This window comes from Molossus molossus, unplaced genomic scaffold (genome assembly GCF_014108415.1).
Source record: "Molossus molossus isolate mMolMol1 unplaced genomic scaffold, mMolMol1.p scaffold_m16_p_12, whole genome shotgun sequence".
NCBI classification, from domain to species: domain Eukaryota; kingdom Metazoa; phylum Chordata; class Mammalia; order Chiroptera; family Molossidae; genus Molossus; species Molossus molossus.
This window is the reverse complement of record NW_023425347.1, coordinates 79694326-79709283: the sequence shown is the minus strand read 5'-3', so window position 1 is coordinate 79709283 and position 14958 is coordinate 79694326. Positions and strand designations below refer to the sequence as shown.

The window sequence follows — 14958 nt, the reverse complement described above, 5'->3', positions numbered from 1 at the left end:
AGCTGCCTCTCCCACACTGGACTCTGGAGGGAGCATGTCTGAGTTAATTTTGTGTGTGGCCCTTTAAGAGGAACTGCCTGGGACTTCCGCAGCCTCAGTTCCCACTGGTTTTTATAGCCAGAAGTTATGGGGACTTCTCTTTCTGTCCCTGGAACCCTGAGTTAGGGGGCTCGGTGTGGGGCGGAGACCCTTCACTTCTCAGGGAGGACCTTCATAGCTGAGGTATCTCTCCTACTTTTTATCTACCACTTGGGGGTGTGGGACCAGCCCTTGTGCATCTCTGCCCCTCCTACCAGTCTCCATGTGGCTTCTTACTTAATTTTGTAGTTGTAAGACTCCCATTCAGCTTGATTTCAGGTGGTCCTGAATAATGGTTGTTTTGTAATTTAGTTGAATTTTGGTGTGGTTGTGGGAAGAGTTGAGTACTGTTTACCTCCGCCGCCATCTTGACTGGAAGTCTCGGATTCTTTGTCATTTTAAAGAATGAGGTGACACCCTGGCAGCCACCACAGATGACCAATGAAGATTATTTTGGGAGAATGAGGGGAATGAGAGGGGTATCATGATACATCATTATAATTGGATATATACACATATATTTATTTATTTATTTGGTGTTAGATTATTGGACCATCTTTTTAAAAAATATTTTCGTTGATTTTAGAAAGGAATGGAGAGGGAGAAAAAGAGAAGCATTGATGTGAGGGAGAAACACCCATTGGCTGCCTTATGTACACCCCTACTGGGGATCCAGCCCACAACCCCGGGCACGTGTTGACTGGGAATTAAACCAGGGAGCTTTTGGTGCATGGGACAAAGCTCAACCAACTGAGCCACAATGGCCAGAGATATTATACCATCTTTGATCAGTAAAAGCCTTTTCAGGTTAGCTCTTGACTCATTTTGTTATGACTATCATAATAATCTTTGATAACTTTCCTGCTTTCTGGTACAAGATAAATTAGGGCCATCTGTGTATTCCCCACTGCAGACCTGAAATCAGAAGTACTGGTTCCTTTTAGTGGGAAATGGTATTTAGAAACCATTACATTTGTTCATTTAAAAAAAAAAATTATAGTTGTTCAGCCGGTGTGGCTCAGTGGTTAAGCAGCAACCCATACACCAAGAGGTCGCCGGTTTGATTACTGGCCAGGACACACGCCCAGGTTGTGGGCCTGATTCCCAGTGGGGGACATGCAGGAGGCGACCAGTCGATATTCTCTCTCATTGATGCTTCCATCTCTCTCTCCCTTTCACTTCCTCTTTTTCTAAAATCAATAAAGGAAAACAATTTTTTTTAAAAGTTATATGTTCTTTTTTTTTTAACCTCACCCGAGGACATTTTTTCATTTTTTTTGTTCAGGTAGAGTGGGAGGGAGAGAGAGGAAGAGAGAGAGAGAGAGAGAGAGAGAAACATTTACGTGAAAGGGACACATCAAGTGGCTGCCACCCGCACGACCAACCAGGGCCGGGGACAAACTGCAACCGAGGTATTGCCCTTAGTGGGAACCGAACCCGGGTGTCTCTGGACCGCAGGCTGACGCTCTAACCGCTGAGCCAAACTGGCCAGGGCAGAACAGTGGTTCTCAACCTTCCTAATGCTGCGACCCTTTAATACAGTTCCTCATGTTGCAGTGACCTCCAACCATAAAATTATTTTCGTTGCTACCTTATAACTGTAATTTTGCTACTGTTATGTCTTAGGTTGACCCCTAAGGGTCGTTCGACCCCCAAAGGGATTGCGACCCACAGGTTGTGAACTGCTGGTTTAGAGGCACTGAAGTTTAATTGAATTGGGTGTGTTTTGGGGAAAATATTACCACCTTCTTACACTCCCATGGAACATTTACTGAAAGTAATCATAATTTACACTTCATTTTAAAACCTTAAAATTTAGAGACTACCTTCTTTGACCACAGTTCAGTGAAGCTGAAACGAGTAAAGTGTCAATTAAAACAACTGAAACATTTGGAATTCTTAAAGCTTATGAGCAACTCTTGGGTTTAACAAGTTGAAACTAACTTTAATCACAAACTCTTAGGAATATAACAATGAGTTATTTATACCTCAATTAAAAAAATAAGATTGTAACAATGAGAGCATGCCATATCACAGCTTGGGATATGAGCAGACCTACCTATACAGTAAAGAAAATATTTAGCAATAAATGCTTTTACTGTAAAAAAAAAAAAAATTACGTATTCAACTTTATATGTTAGAACAGTGAAATAAACTCAAGGAAAGCACAAGGGAAGAATTAGTAAAGTTAAAAATAATGTGTTAGAAAAGTGAATTAAGAAATAGAAAATCTATAGATTAATAAAAATAAGAGATGATTTTTTGTGTGTGTGACAAGACTGATAAAGTAAACTAGTTTCTGACAAGTCTAATTGAGAGGAAAAAAAGAAAATAGAAATAGATAGTATAAAGAAGAAGAAAAGGTTATAATCATAAATAAATTGGGATAATATGTTGAACAACTATATGTATAATTAATTCAGTGCTGATTCAGATAAAAATTAGATGAAATGAAGGATTTTCTAAAATAGTTACCAAAATGATTAAATAAGCAGAAAATCTGAACAGGCCATTAACTGTTTAAGAAATAGTAAATAATGTTAATGAACTATCCCGTATGTTTCTAATCTTTCTTTGTAATCTTTGATGAACAGTTATTGTTCTGTTTTAAAAAATATTTGCTGGAATAGAAAAAAATCTTATAAAAAGATGCCCAAAAGACATGTTGATATGTTTAGTATTCATTTCTGATCAAGTCCTATTCTATGAAACTAAGAATAGAGGGTTATTTCTTTCATCCATATTAGAGTCCAGTAACCATCCCTGGAAATTTAGGAGGGATGCCTGCTATTACCATAATTACTTATTACTGTTTAGGAAGTTCTAGGCAATGTAGTTAGATGAAGAAAGGAAATAAGAGGTGTAAACATGGGGAACAAATTTCTTTTCAATGATATAGTTATGTACCTGTAAATCTCATGCGTATGAATAGAAAATATTTTATAGCTAAGAAGTAAAAATGCAAAAATGAAAACAATCTGAAGGAAAAGAAGAAAATATATTAGGATTATAAAAGGGAACAGTAAAATGCCTACTTACAAAATAAAAATAATTTGGAAAAAAATCCAATAACTTGAGTAGTTGAAAAATATGTTTTTAAAAGAGATTGATTCACAAAGCAATCAAAAGTTAAAATTCCTGCCCAGCTGGTGTGGCTCTGGTTGAGCATCAACCCCTACACCAAAAGGTCGCCAGTTTGATTCCCAGTCGGGGCACATGCCCAGGTTGTGGGCCCATTCCCAAGTAGTGGGGCATGCAGCAGGTGGCCAATCAATATACTCTCTTGTATCTCTTTCCCTATCCCTTCCTCTCTCTCTCTGAAATCAATAAAGAAAAAATATTAAATTATAATTCCTGCCCAACTGGTATGGCTCAGTGGATTGATCATCCTCCCATGGACTGAGGTGCTGGTTTGATTCCCGGTCAGGGCATATGCCTGGGTTGTGGACTTGATCCCCGTTGTGGGGTGTGCAGGAGGTGGCTGATTGATGTTTCTATCTTTCCCTTCCTTTCTCAAATCAATAAAAAATGTATATTAAAAAAAATTCAAACTCCTTGGGATACACCTAATAAGAAATATTTGAGACTTAAAGAAAATGATAATAAAATAAGACTGGTCAGCTCAGCTGGTGTGGCTCAGTGGTTGAGCATCGACCCATGCACGAAGAGGACGCCAGTTCGATTCCCAGTCAGGGCACATGCCGAGGTTGTAGGCCCGATCCCCAGTGTGGGGCATGCAGGAGGCGGCCAATCGATACTCTCTCTCATCAATGTTTCTCTCTCTCCTTTTCCCTTCCTCTCTAAAATCAAAGGGGGGCGGGATATATATATATATATATATATATATATATATACACACACACATATATATATATATAAAATAACAATAGTCACAACAACAACTAATTTTTATTGAGCATTGTTTTAAGCATATGTATTAACTCATGTAATCCTCAAAATGATCCTGTAATAATAGTGTTAAACCTGAGGGTAACAGGAAAAGTGTCTTGTCAAGGTTATTTAGCTTGCTAGAATGAGGAAGAATGTGATTAGAACTCATTCAGGCTGTGTAAGTGAGAATCTGTAACCACTAAGTTTTCATAGTTCTTGAAAAAAATGGACTATCTGTACCATGTTCCTGGATTGGAAAACCCAATATTATAAAAATGTGTCCCATTAAAATATTATTTCAGGCAGTATTACAATGGAGCTTTTTTTTTTGATGGTGAGGGGAGTAGAATTTGAGAAAACAATGATCAAATTCATTAGGATTTATAAATATGTCAAAGATAGCCAAAATAGTTTTGAATTAGAAGAACAATGGGAGAGTACAGGAGTAGGGGAATGGGCAGATACCTTGTTCTAGAGAATCTTGAATATAATACTGGTATAGGAATGCTAAGGCAAATTATTACAAATAAACAGATTCATGTCTATTATTCATTAAATGGTGTTTGGACAGTCTGCCAGTCATTTGAGCAAATATAAAGTTAGATCTTTTTTCTTATTCCTGATGGCAAAACAAATTCTAGAGGTTTTTAATATATAAATCTAAGAAAATGAAAGTATTAAAGTATCCAAAGAAAATGTAGATAAATATTAGGTCTTGATATGGGGAATGCCTTTCTAAACATAGATTAAAAAAAAAATGATATTCACTGCCAGCTGGTGTGGCTCAGTGGTTGAGTGTCAACCCATGCACCAAGAGATCACTGGTTTTATTCCTGGTCAGGGCACATGCCCAGGTTGTGGGCCCCATCTCCAGTTGGAGGAGGGGCTGCATGAGGCGGCCAGTCGATGTTTCTATCTCTCCCTTTTCCTTCCTCTCTCTAAAATCGACAAAGAAAAAAAATAATGCAATTCAAAAGAATGATAGATTTGACTATTTTTAATCCTCACCCAAGGATATATTTTTACTGCTTTTTTTTTTTTTTAAGAGAGGAAGTGGGGGGTTGGGGGGAGCAGGGGGAGACATCAATGTGAGAGGGGAACATTGATTGTTTACTTCTTGTAGGAGCCCTGACTGGGGCTGGAACCTGCCACCTAGACTAGGCTTCAGCAAACGGAGCCACCTGGCCAGGGCAAATATCACTACATTTTTAAGAAAGAAAAAGTGTTTGAAATACTTGAATAATGGAAGTGACTATTTTCAGAAGACTGGAGTACTGGGCAGATAAAAGCAGATAACACTTTAGGAGTTATGTTTGAATTTCTCAATATTCCATATCCAATCACCATTTATGCTTTCATTCATATGTTTGCGTGTTCTATACAAGGAACCATTGTAGATATTGAGGATACAGTAATAAATAATAAAATGGAGAAAATCTCTGCTCTTACAGAGTTTACATTCTAGTGATGGGAGAGAGAAATGCTAATTAGAGGATTTATTTTTATGTATTTATATATATATATTTTTAAATCCTCACCCGAGGATTTTTTTTTTTTTAATCTTCAGATAGAGTGGGAAGGAAGGAGAGAGAGAGAAAAAACATCGATGTGAGAGAGAGACATCGATTGGTTGCCTCCCGCACTACCTGACCAGGGACTGAACTGCAACTGAGGTGTATGCCCTTAACTGGAATTGAATCCACTGAGTCAAACCTGCTAGGGCCTAATGTAGAGGATTTAAAATGGAGCATTTGTATAGAGAAACAAAGCAGAAAAACAAGATACAATGTGCTATGGTGGAAAGGGCATTGCAATTTTAAATAGTGACTTTTAACCAAAAGTCTGAAGGAGATGAGAAAGCAAGCCATGTCGGCATCTGAGAAGAACATTCCAAGTAGAGGGAAAAAAGGCAAAGGCTGTGAGGCAGAAGAGTGCTCTGTGTCTTTTGTGAACAGCAAAGATGTGAGTGAGCAAGATTGGGTGAGGAGTAGGAGATGAGGTTAGGGAAATAATTGTCTAGATTTTGAAGAGATATTTAAGTCAAGATAATTCTTTGCTATGGTGACTGTTGTATATATTGTCAGATGTTTCACAGCATCCCTGGCCTTTATCCGCTAGATGTCAGTAGAACTTCCCAGTTGTGGTAACCACAAATGCTTCCAGACATGGCCAGATTTTTTAGACTTGGGGAGCAAAGTTGTCTCTGATTGAAAAGCACTACTCTTCTAATTTTTATTTTATTTTATTGATTTTAGAGAGAGAGGAGAGGGAGAGAAACATCGATGAGAGAGAGCATCGATTGGCCGCCTCCTGCATATCCCCCACTGGGGATTTGGCCCACAATCTGGGCATATGCCCTGGCTAAGAATTGAACTGGCGACCTCTTGGTGCATAGGTCAATGCTCAACCACTGAACCACACTGGCTGGGCAGCACTACTCTTCTAAATGACTGTCAGTCCCTCTGGAGAAGACTTGCAGGAAGATTATGCTATGTACTTGTAGAAACGGTGCAGAGTCCTTAAGGGCGACCTAGTCTTTCCTCCATCAAGAGGCTATGGGTCTGTGAATTGACTAGGTCTGGAAACTGGGCAAATGTACGTGACTTCCACTGTGATGACTCAAGTCGGTTTTTGGCCACCAGATTTAGGCATTTTCGTGTTATACAGATTAAACTGCCCATCTATTTCATTCCTAGGAACATCGTGATCAATTAGCCACTGCCAAAGATCCCTGCGGGCCAAAGCATTCTGATTACCGGTACGTCCCTGTTGCCCTTATCATTGGGGTTAAGTGCTGCCATTTGGCCTCTGTTACTTTGGAATCCCATCATCCTCAGTGCCCATCTCAGTGGTGAGATTTCCCCATAGGCATGCCTGATATATAAAAGAGAGCAACCACACAGCTTTTTAAGTATGCAGAGCTCCCCTAACTAATATAGTGTCCCGTAGACTTTATCACTGATGGTATCAATCCTTTATTAATCAGAGGTCAGAAACCTCACAGTAATTTGAATAGGAAAAGTTTTATATAAAGAATTATTAACCAGTTACAGACAATTAACCCTAAGTTGGGAAGAGAACTTTAAGATATATAGAATAGCAGGTAGAGGGAGTAGCCACTAACTCCCAGGCTGAGGCAGAGTAGCAGGGATGTAACAAATTAGAAAGATGCCCTGTCTCAGCTTGAAGGCTGAGAGTTAGATCTTGTTGGAGATGGTATGTTCCAATGAATGCTGGACAAGTTTGAAGTGCTGCAGATTTTATTGGCAAACAGGGAAACCTCCCTTTGGGGTGCTGGCAGAGTCACAAGGAAGCTCCTTGCTGAACCTGCCTAAGAAGACAGCTGGGTCACTGGCAAAATTCTCTGGGAAGCCTTCCGCCCACTGGGGTACTGACAAAACTTTCTAGGAAACTAATCATAGGGTTGTGTGTGTTACTGGAGACTTGGTGGGAAGTTGGCACCTGGGAGAGAGTCATTGGGTGTCTTGCATGCTACTGGCTTCCACTGGAGCAAGCAGTTCAGAGTACAGTTTAATGAGAAGAGAACTTCCTTCTGGAGTATTCCTTTAGTGCCATCTGCTGACAAAGGTGGTTAACATTGTGCTAGTTGTCAAAGGAGAAATGTTCATAGTTTGCCAGCTCCATTACCATAAAACAAGGCAGAAAAGAATAGATTTGGAGTTGAGAAAAATACATTTATAATCGGTACACTCAGATATTTACATTTCTAGTACTCTTCATTCCTTTGCGTAAACCCTGATTTCCATGTGGTAACATTTTACTTCTTCCTGGAGGACTTAACTTTATTATGCTGCTGAATTCTTCCAGCTTTTGGACATCTGAAAAACTCTTTATTTCGCTATCAAAAAAAAAAAAAATAATAATAATGGTGGTAAAATACACATAACAAAATTTATTATTTTTGTAAGTTTATTGATTTTTATTACGGAGAGAGCGATAGAAACATCCATGTGAGACAGAAATATCAATGGGATGCCTCCTGCATGCCCCCTAATAGGGATCAAGCCTGCAACCCAGGCATGTGCCCTGACCGGGCATCAAACTGGGACCTCTTAGTCCATGGGATGATGCTCAGTTCACTGAGTCACACTGTCCTGGCCACATAACAAAATTTATTATCTTACCCATTTTATTGTTGTTGTTAATTCTTACCCGAAGATATTTTTCCATTGATTTTTAGATAAAATGGAAGGGAGGGAGAGGGGGGTAGAGAGACATTGATGTCAGAGAGACACATCAATTTACTGCTTCCCATCTGGGGCCAGGGATTGATCCTGCAACCCAGGTATGTGCCCTTGACCAGGTATCAAACCTGAGACCCTTTGGTCCTGGGGCCAATGCTCTAACTGCTGTGCCAAACCTGCCAGGACAATATTGAGCATCTTTTCATGTGCTTATTGACTATTTGCATATCTCTAGAGATGTCTGTTAAGTCTTTTCCCCATTTTGGAATCAGGGTGATTTTTGTTATTGAGTTTTAGGAGTTCTCTCTATATTCTGGATATTAATCCCTTATCAGATATAAGAGCTGTAAATATTTTAATTCAGTCGGTGAATTGCCTTTTTACTCTGTTGATACTGTGTTTTTTTTTGTTTTGTTTTTTTAATCACTCGAGGACATTTTTCCATTTTTTGTTCAGGTAGAGTGGGAGGGAGAGAGAGGAACAGAGAGAGAGAAACATCGATGTGAAAGGAACACATCGAGTGGCTGCCACCTGCACAACCGAACAGGGCCGGGGACAAACTGCAACCGAGGTACGCGCCCTTAGGGGGAACCGAACCCGGGTCTCTCAGGACCGCAGGCCGACACTCTAACCGCTGAACCAAACCGGCCAGGGCGATACTGTGTTTTGATGCACAAAATTTAAAACTTTGTATAAAGTCTTACTTGTTTATTTTTTGTTGCCTGTGCATTTGGTGTCATATTCATGCAGTCATTGCCAAATTCTATTGTCATGAAGCTTTTGTCCTTTGTTTATATCTAAGAATTTTATAGTTTTAGGTCTTTGATCCTTTTTAAGTTAATTTTCATATATGGTGTGAGGTAAGGATCCTATGTCATTCCTTTGCAAGTGGATATCCAGTTTTCCTAACATTTGTTGAAAAGATTATCCTTTTCCTATTGAATGGTTTTGGCATACCTTTGTCAAAATCATTTGACCATAAATGTGAGGATTTCTTTCTGAACTCTCTGTTCTATGGTCTGTATGTCTGTCTTTAAGCCAGAACTGCAATGTTTTTATTACTGGAGCTTTGTAGTAGTAAGTATTAAAATAAAGAAATGTGAGCCCTCCAGCTTTATTCTTCTTTTTTCAGGACCGTTTGGCTATGCAGGGTCTCTGGAGAGTCTATATGAGTTTTAGAATGCGTTATTCTAGTTCTGCAAAGTAAGTCATTGGAATTTTGATAGGTATTGAATCTAATTGGTAGGTTGCTTTGGATAGAATTGACATCCTAGCAGTATTAAGTCTTTCAATCCATTAATGTGGGATGCATTTCCATTTATTTATGTCTTTAATTTCTTTCAGTAATGCTTTGTAGTTTTCATTGTACAAGTGTTTTACCTCCTTGGTTAAATTATTTTCTAGGTATTTATAGTATTCTTTTTGATGCTATTGTAAGTGGAATTGTTTTTGTAATTTCCTTTTCAGATTGTTCATAGCTAGTATGTAGAAGTGCAACTGATTACTGATTTTTCTGTGTTGATGTCCTGCTACTTTGCTGAATTAATTTATTCTAACATTTTTTTTGGTGTGTAGAATATAGGGTTTTCCACATTTAAGATCATACCATCTGCAAACAAAGTTGCAAATTGAGTTTTTAAATATTCCTTAATTGGATGCCTTTGTTAGTTGCAGGATTTTCATAGATTCCATCTCAGGTTTAGATAATGTAATAGTACCTTCTACTATTAGTTTGCTGAGAGAGTTTTTTTTTTTTTTTAATACCCAATGGAGTTAAATTTTATCAAATGCTTTTTCTGAGTGCATTGCAAAGATCATGTAGTTAATTTCTTCTTTTTCAGTCTGTTCATTTGTTTTTTGAATGTTAAACCAACTTGCCTTTCTGTAATAAGTTCCATATAATTATGATGGATAATACTTTTAATATGATCCTGAATTAAGTTTATAATATTTTGATAAGAATTTTTGTATCCATGTTTATGTGCAATATTGATTAGAAGTTTGCTTTTATTTTATTTTTTCATTCTCACCCGAGAATATTTTTCTATTTATCCTAGGCTAGAGTGGGAGGGACAGAGAGGGAGAGAAAGGGAGAGAGGGAGAAACATTGACATGAGAGACAGACAGACATCAATATAAGAGATAGACACACACATTGATTGGTTGCCTCTTGCAGAACCCTGACCAGGGCTAGGGATTGAACTTGCATTTAGGTACTTGTCCTTGACCTGAATTGAATCCATGACCCTTCAGTACAAGGGCTGATGCTCTTAACTGCTTAGCTAAACTAGTCAGAGCTGAAATGCGGGAGGCAACCGATTGATGTTTCTCTCTCCCTCCCTCTCCTCCTCTTCTCTAAGATGAATTAAAAAAAAAAAAAAAAAGGTAGAGACATAGATTCTTGAAGTGTTCATAAAGGGTAACATATAGAAAAGAAGCCTGGTACACTTAGGGGTAATTTATCAATATAAACGAAGAAGGTGGTTGTGACAAAAAGGATGAAGTTGTCTTAGAGCAGGGGTTCTCAACCTGTGGGTCGCGACCCCTTTGGGAGTTGAATGGCTCTTTCACAGGGGTCGCCTAAGACATAACAGTAGCAAAATTACAGTTATGAAGTAGCAACAAAAATAATTTTATGGTTGGGGGTCACCACAACATGAAGAACTGTATTAACCCGTCGCGGCATTAGGAAGGTTGAGAACCACTATATCTCCTGGCAAAAACTTCATGTTAAAGGAACTCTTGGAAATAGATTAAAATGGAAAGGGCAAAATGTTGGTAGCTGAACCAAGCTTGCAAAGGATTATGACAGTTTGCGAAGGCATAGAAAAGATGCTTATTTTGTGTCATAAATTATCTGAGGAAAAGAAGATGGGGAGCACTATATAGTCTTGATAAGGTATTTTACAAAGAAATAAAATATTTGATTCTCAAAGTTTCTTTTGTTTTAAATTATAAAATTAATATTAGTTACACAGTTTTTAAAAATTTCCTTATATATTTACAAGGGATAAAATGTTTTGACAAAAATCTTGAAGAGCACAGAACAATTGTAATTTTTGTCCTTTGATTGTTATCATTGCTCTGTCAGTTTTAACTTTTGTCATTTTCATGTTTCTGCACTATAGTGCAAAGTGAGTATTGCCTTTATGAAAAGTATTTTTCCCCACAACAACTTATTATATTTTATAACTTGATAAAATGATTATCAAGATCATTACTATGAATAAACTTCAAAGTGTAAGTAGGGGATTTTTGAATGGGAGTAGCAATAGGCAAAGACTTGAATCACCACTGCGGGGGTGAGGAAGAGGATGAGATATTTAATTTGTGGTGGTCTGTTATAAGCATTAAAACGGAAGCTTCTGCTTAATTTTTGAGAATCTTGCTAATTTTATTTTATTTTTTAATCCTCATCTAAGGGTATTCTTCCATCTATCCTCAGATAGAGGGCGAGGGATGGAGGAAGGGAGACAGACAGACAGACAGACACATCAACTGGTTGCCCCCTGCACGATCTGACTGGGGCTGGGGACTGAACTGCAACCGAGATTCTCACCCTTGTCCAGAAACCCGCCACTGTTTGGTCCTCAGGCTGATGCTGCAACTGCCAAGCCAAAACGGCAGGGCATTATTCTTGCTAATTTTATTTTATTTTATTTTTTTAATTTATCTTTATTGTTGAATGTACAACAGATATACCACCTTTTTTCCCCATTGACACCCTCCTCCGCATTTCTGCCTCCTCCTGCCTCCACTACACTGTTGTCTCTGTTTATTGTTTATGCATATATGCATATAAGTTTTTTGGTTTTTCTCTTTCTGCCTAACCTCCCCTCTTCCTTTTGAGGTTCATCAGTCTAACAACCAATTTGTGCTTCTTAATTCCTTCAACTTTTTCACCCATCCTCCCAGCCCCCTCCCATCTGGCAACCAACAAAAAGTTCTCTGTATGTATGAGTCTGTTTCTGTTCTGCTTGCTGATTTTGTTTGTAGATTCAATTGTTGATAGATACGTATTTATTGCCATTTTATTCATATTTTCTCCTTCAAGAAGACCCTTCAACCTTTTATATAATATTGGCTTGGTGGTGACGAACTCCTCCTTTAGCTTTATCTTATCTGGGAATCTCTTTATATGGCTATCGATTTTAAATAATAGCTTTTTAGGTTAGAGTAATCTTGGTTGTAGGTGTTGCTTTTCATCACTTTGAATATCTCTTGCCACTCCTTTCTCGTCTGCAAAGTTTCTTTTGAGAAAGCAGCCTATAGTCTCATGGGAACTCCTTTGTAGGTAACGAACTGCTTTTCTCTTGCCACTTTTAAGAGTCTTTCACCTTTGCATTTGATGATGCTGTGTCTTGGTGTGGACCTCTTTGGGTTCATCTTGTTTGGGACTTTCTGTACTTCCTGGACTTGTATGTCTGTTTACTTCACGAAGTTAGGGAAGTTTTCTGTCATATTTTTTCAAATAGGTTTTCAACTTCTTGCTCTCTCTCTTTTCCTTCTGGCATCACCATGAGGCGAATATTGGCATGCTTTAAGTTGTCCCAGAGGCTCCTTACACTGTCCTCATTTTTTTTGGATTTTTTTCTTTTTGCTGTTCTGAATGGGTGTTTTTTGCTTCCTTATATTCCAAATCACTAGTTTGCTTCTTGGCTTCACCAACTCTACTGTTTTTATTTATTTTTTTAATCCTCACCCAAGGATATTTTTACATTTATCTTCAGACAGAGTGGGAGGGAGAGGTAGAGAGAAAGAGAGAAACATCGATGTGAGTGAGACACATTGATTGGTTGTCACCCGCACAACCCCATTTGAGGCCGGGGCCGAACTGCAACCGAGGTATGTGCCCTTGGACGGAATCGAATCCGGGACTCTGGTCTGCAGGCCTACATTCCGACCATTGAGCCAAACTGGCCAGGGCTCACCTACTCTATTATTGATTCCCTGTAAATTATTCTTTATATCAGTAGTGCATCTTTCATTTCTGACTGGTCCTTTTTTATGTTGTTGATGTTCTCACTAAGTTACTTTGAGTTCTCCTTAAGATTCTTGAAGTTCTCACTAAGTTCCTTGAGCATCCTTATAACCAATGTTTTGAACTCTGCATGTGATTGATTGCTTTTCTTCATTTTGTTTAGTTATTTTCCTGGAATTTTGTTCTGTTCTTGCATTTAGAACATGTTTTTTTGTCTCCTCATTTTGGCTGCTTCCCTGTGTTTCTTTCTGTGTAGATTTGCTATGTCTACTGGGCTTCGTAGGGTGGCCTATAGTTGTAGATGTTCTATAGGGTCCAGTGGCACAGCCTCCCTTATCACCCCAGCTGGGCCCTCGAGGTGCACCCCTTGTGTGGACTGGACATCTTTCCTTGTAATTGAGTTTTGATTGCTGTTGGTCCATCAATGGGAGGTATTTACTCAGGTTGGTCAGCTGCGCGGACTGACTGTGCCCACTGACTACTGGCCCCTGGCTCCTTTGGAGGGTCAGCTGTTTAGGGGCCCACCATATAGAGCAAGACTTACTTCAGTAAGTCTCTGGTTACCCACTGAGTCCACTCACTGAGTGTGTCACTTGTGGAGGTGATTGGGTGGTGGTGCATCAACATGATCTACAGCTGTCCACTGGGTGTGCCGACTCTTGGGCAAGGTCAGTCACTACTTGTGTTCTACCTGGGGCCACCTGGCATAAGCTACAAAGTGATTTGCCGATAGCTGCTGCTTGTGCTGGGCTTGGAGGTGCCCAGGGAAAGCCAAGTTGTGAACCAAGGCTGGCTGCTTCTAGTGCCAGGCCTGGGTCCACTTAGTGAGAGGTATGGGGCTTGCTGAGACCAGATGCTGCTTGTTTGAGAGATTTTAGGAAAATCTGAAGCAGAATCAGAGACAGGCCAGTCCTGTGGTAGAGCCATTGGAAACAGCTTGGGTGGACCTGAAAGTTGGGTGGGGCAGGGTCTCAGGGAATCACCAGGATGGGGCAAACAGTGTGAACCTGGTTCTGGAGTCCTAGATATGGCTCCAGTTTGCTGCGCTAGGGAAGGGCTCACCAAAGGAACAGGGCCTCCAACAGCAAGTCTGTCTGGGGGAAAGCTGCCTCTCCAGTCCTCGCCCCATTTCTTCCCCTATGTCTCTGGTGCCTTTCAAGCTGCCTCCCCAAAGCCGGAGTCCAGAAGGAGCGAGTCCGAGTAAGTCTGTGCTTGAGCCCTTTATGAATTGCCTGGGACTCTAGAAGCCTCAGCCTCCATCAGCCTCAGTTCCTACTGGTTTTTATAGCCAGAAATTTTGTGGATTTCTCTTCCTGGCACTGGAACCCTATGCTGGGAGCTGGGTGTGGGACAGGGACCCCTTACTCCTCTGGGAGCACCTTCACAACCAAGGTAGCCTTCCTGATATTTACACCACAGGTGGATGAGGGACCAGTCCATCTGTGCCTCCTGCACCTCCGCCCCTCCAACAGTCTCAATGTGGTTTCTTTTTTAATTTTGTAGTTGTAGGACTTCCATTCAGCTCGATGTCAAGTTGTTCTGAATGATGGTTGTTCAGTAGTTTAGTTGTAATTTTGATCTGTCTGATTCTTGCTAATTTTATTTTATTTTTTATTTTTTTAATTGTCACCTGAGAACATTTTTCCATTTTTTGTTCAGATAGAGTGGGAAGAAGAGAGAGTGAGAGAGAGAGAGAGAGAGAGAGAGAGAGAGAGAGAGAGAGAGAGAAACATCGATGTGAAAGGGACACATCGAGTGGCCGCCACCCACTCGACCAACCAGGGCTGGGGACAAACTGCAACT

The 14958-nt window shown here is 39.7% G+C and overlaps 1 protein-coding gene across 2 annotated transcripts in view; it reads left to right on the top strand.

Moving 5' to 3' along the window:
- Window positions 1–14958, top strand: part of ZMYM4 (zinc finger MYM-type containing 4) — a 131539-nt gene that overhangs the window by 27193 nt on the left and 89388 nt on the right. The window contains exon 2 of one of the 2 annotated variants that reach the window (XM_036255180.1): window positions 6666–6727. The exons of the other annotated variant lie outside the window; for it this stretch is intronic. The gene's annotated coding sequence lies outside the window, so the exon portion shown is untranslated. The remainder of the gene's footprint in view (window positions 1–6665; window positions 6728–14958) is intronic. 2 annotated transcript variants of the gene reach the window in all.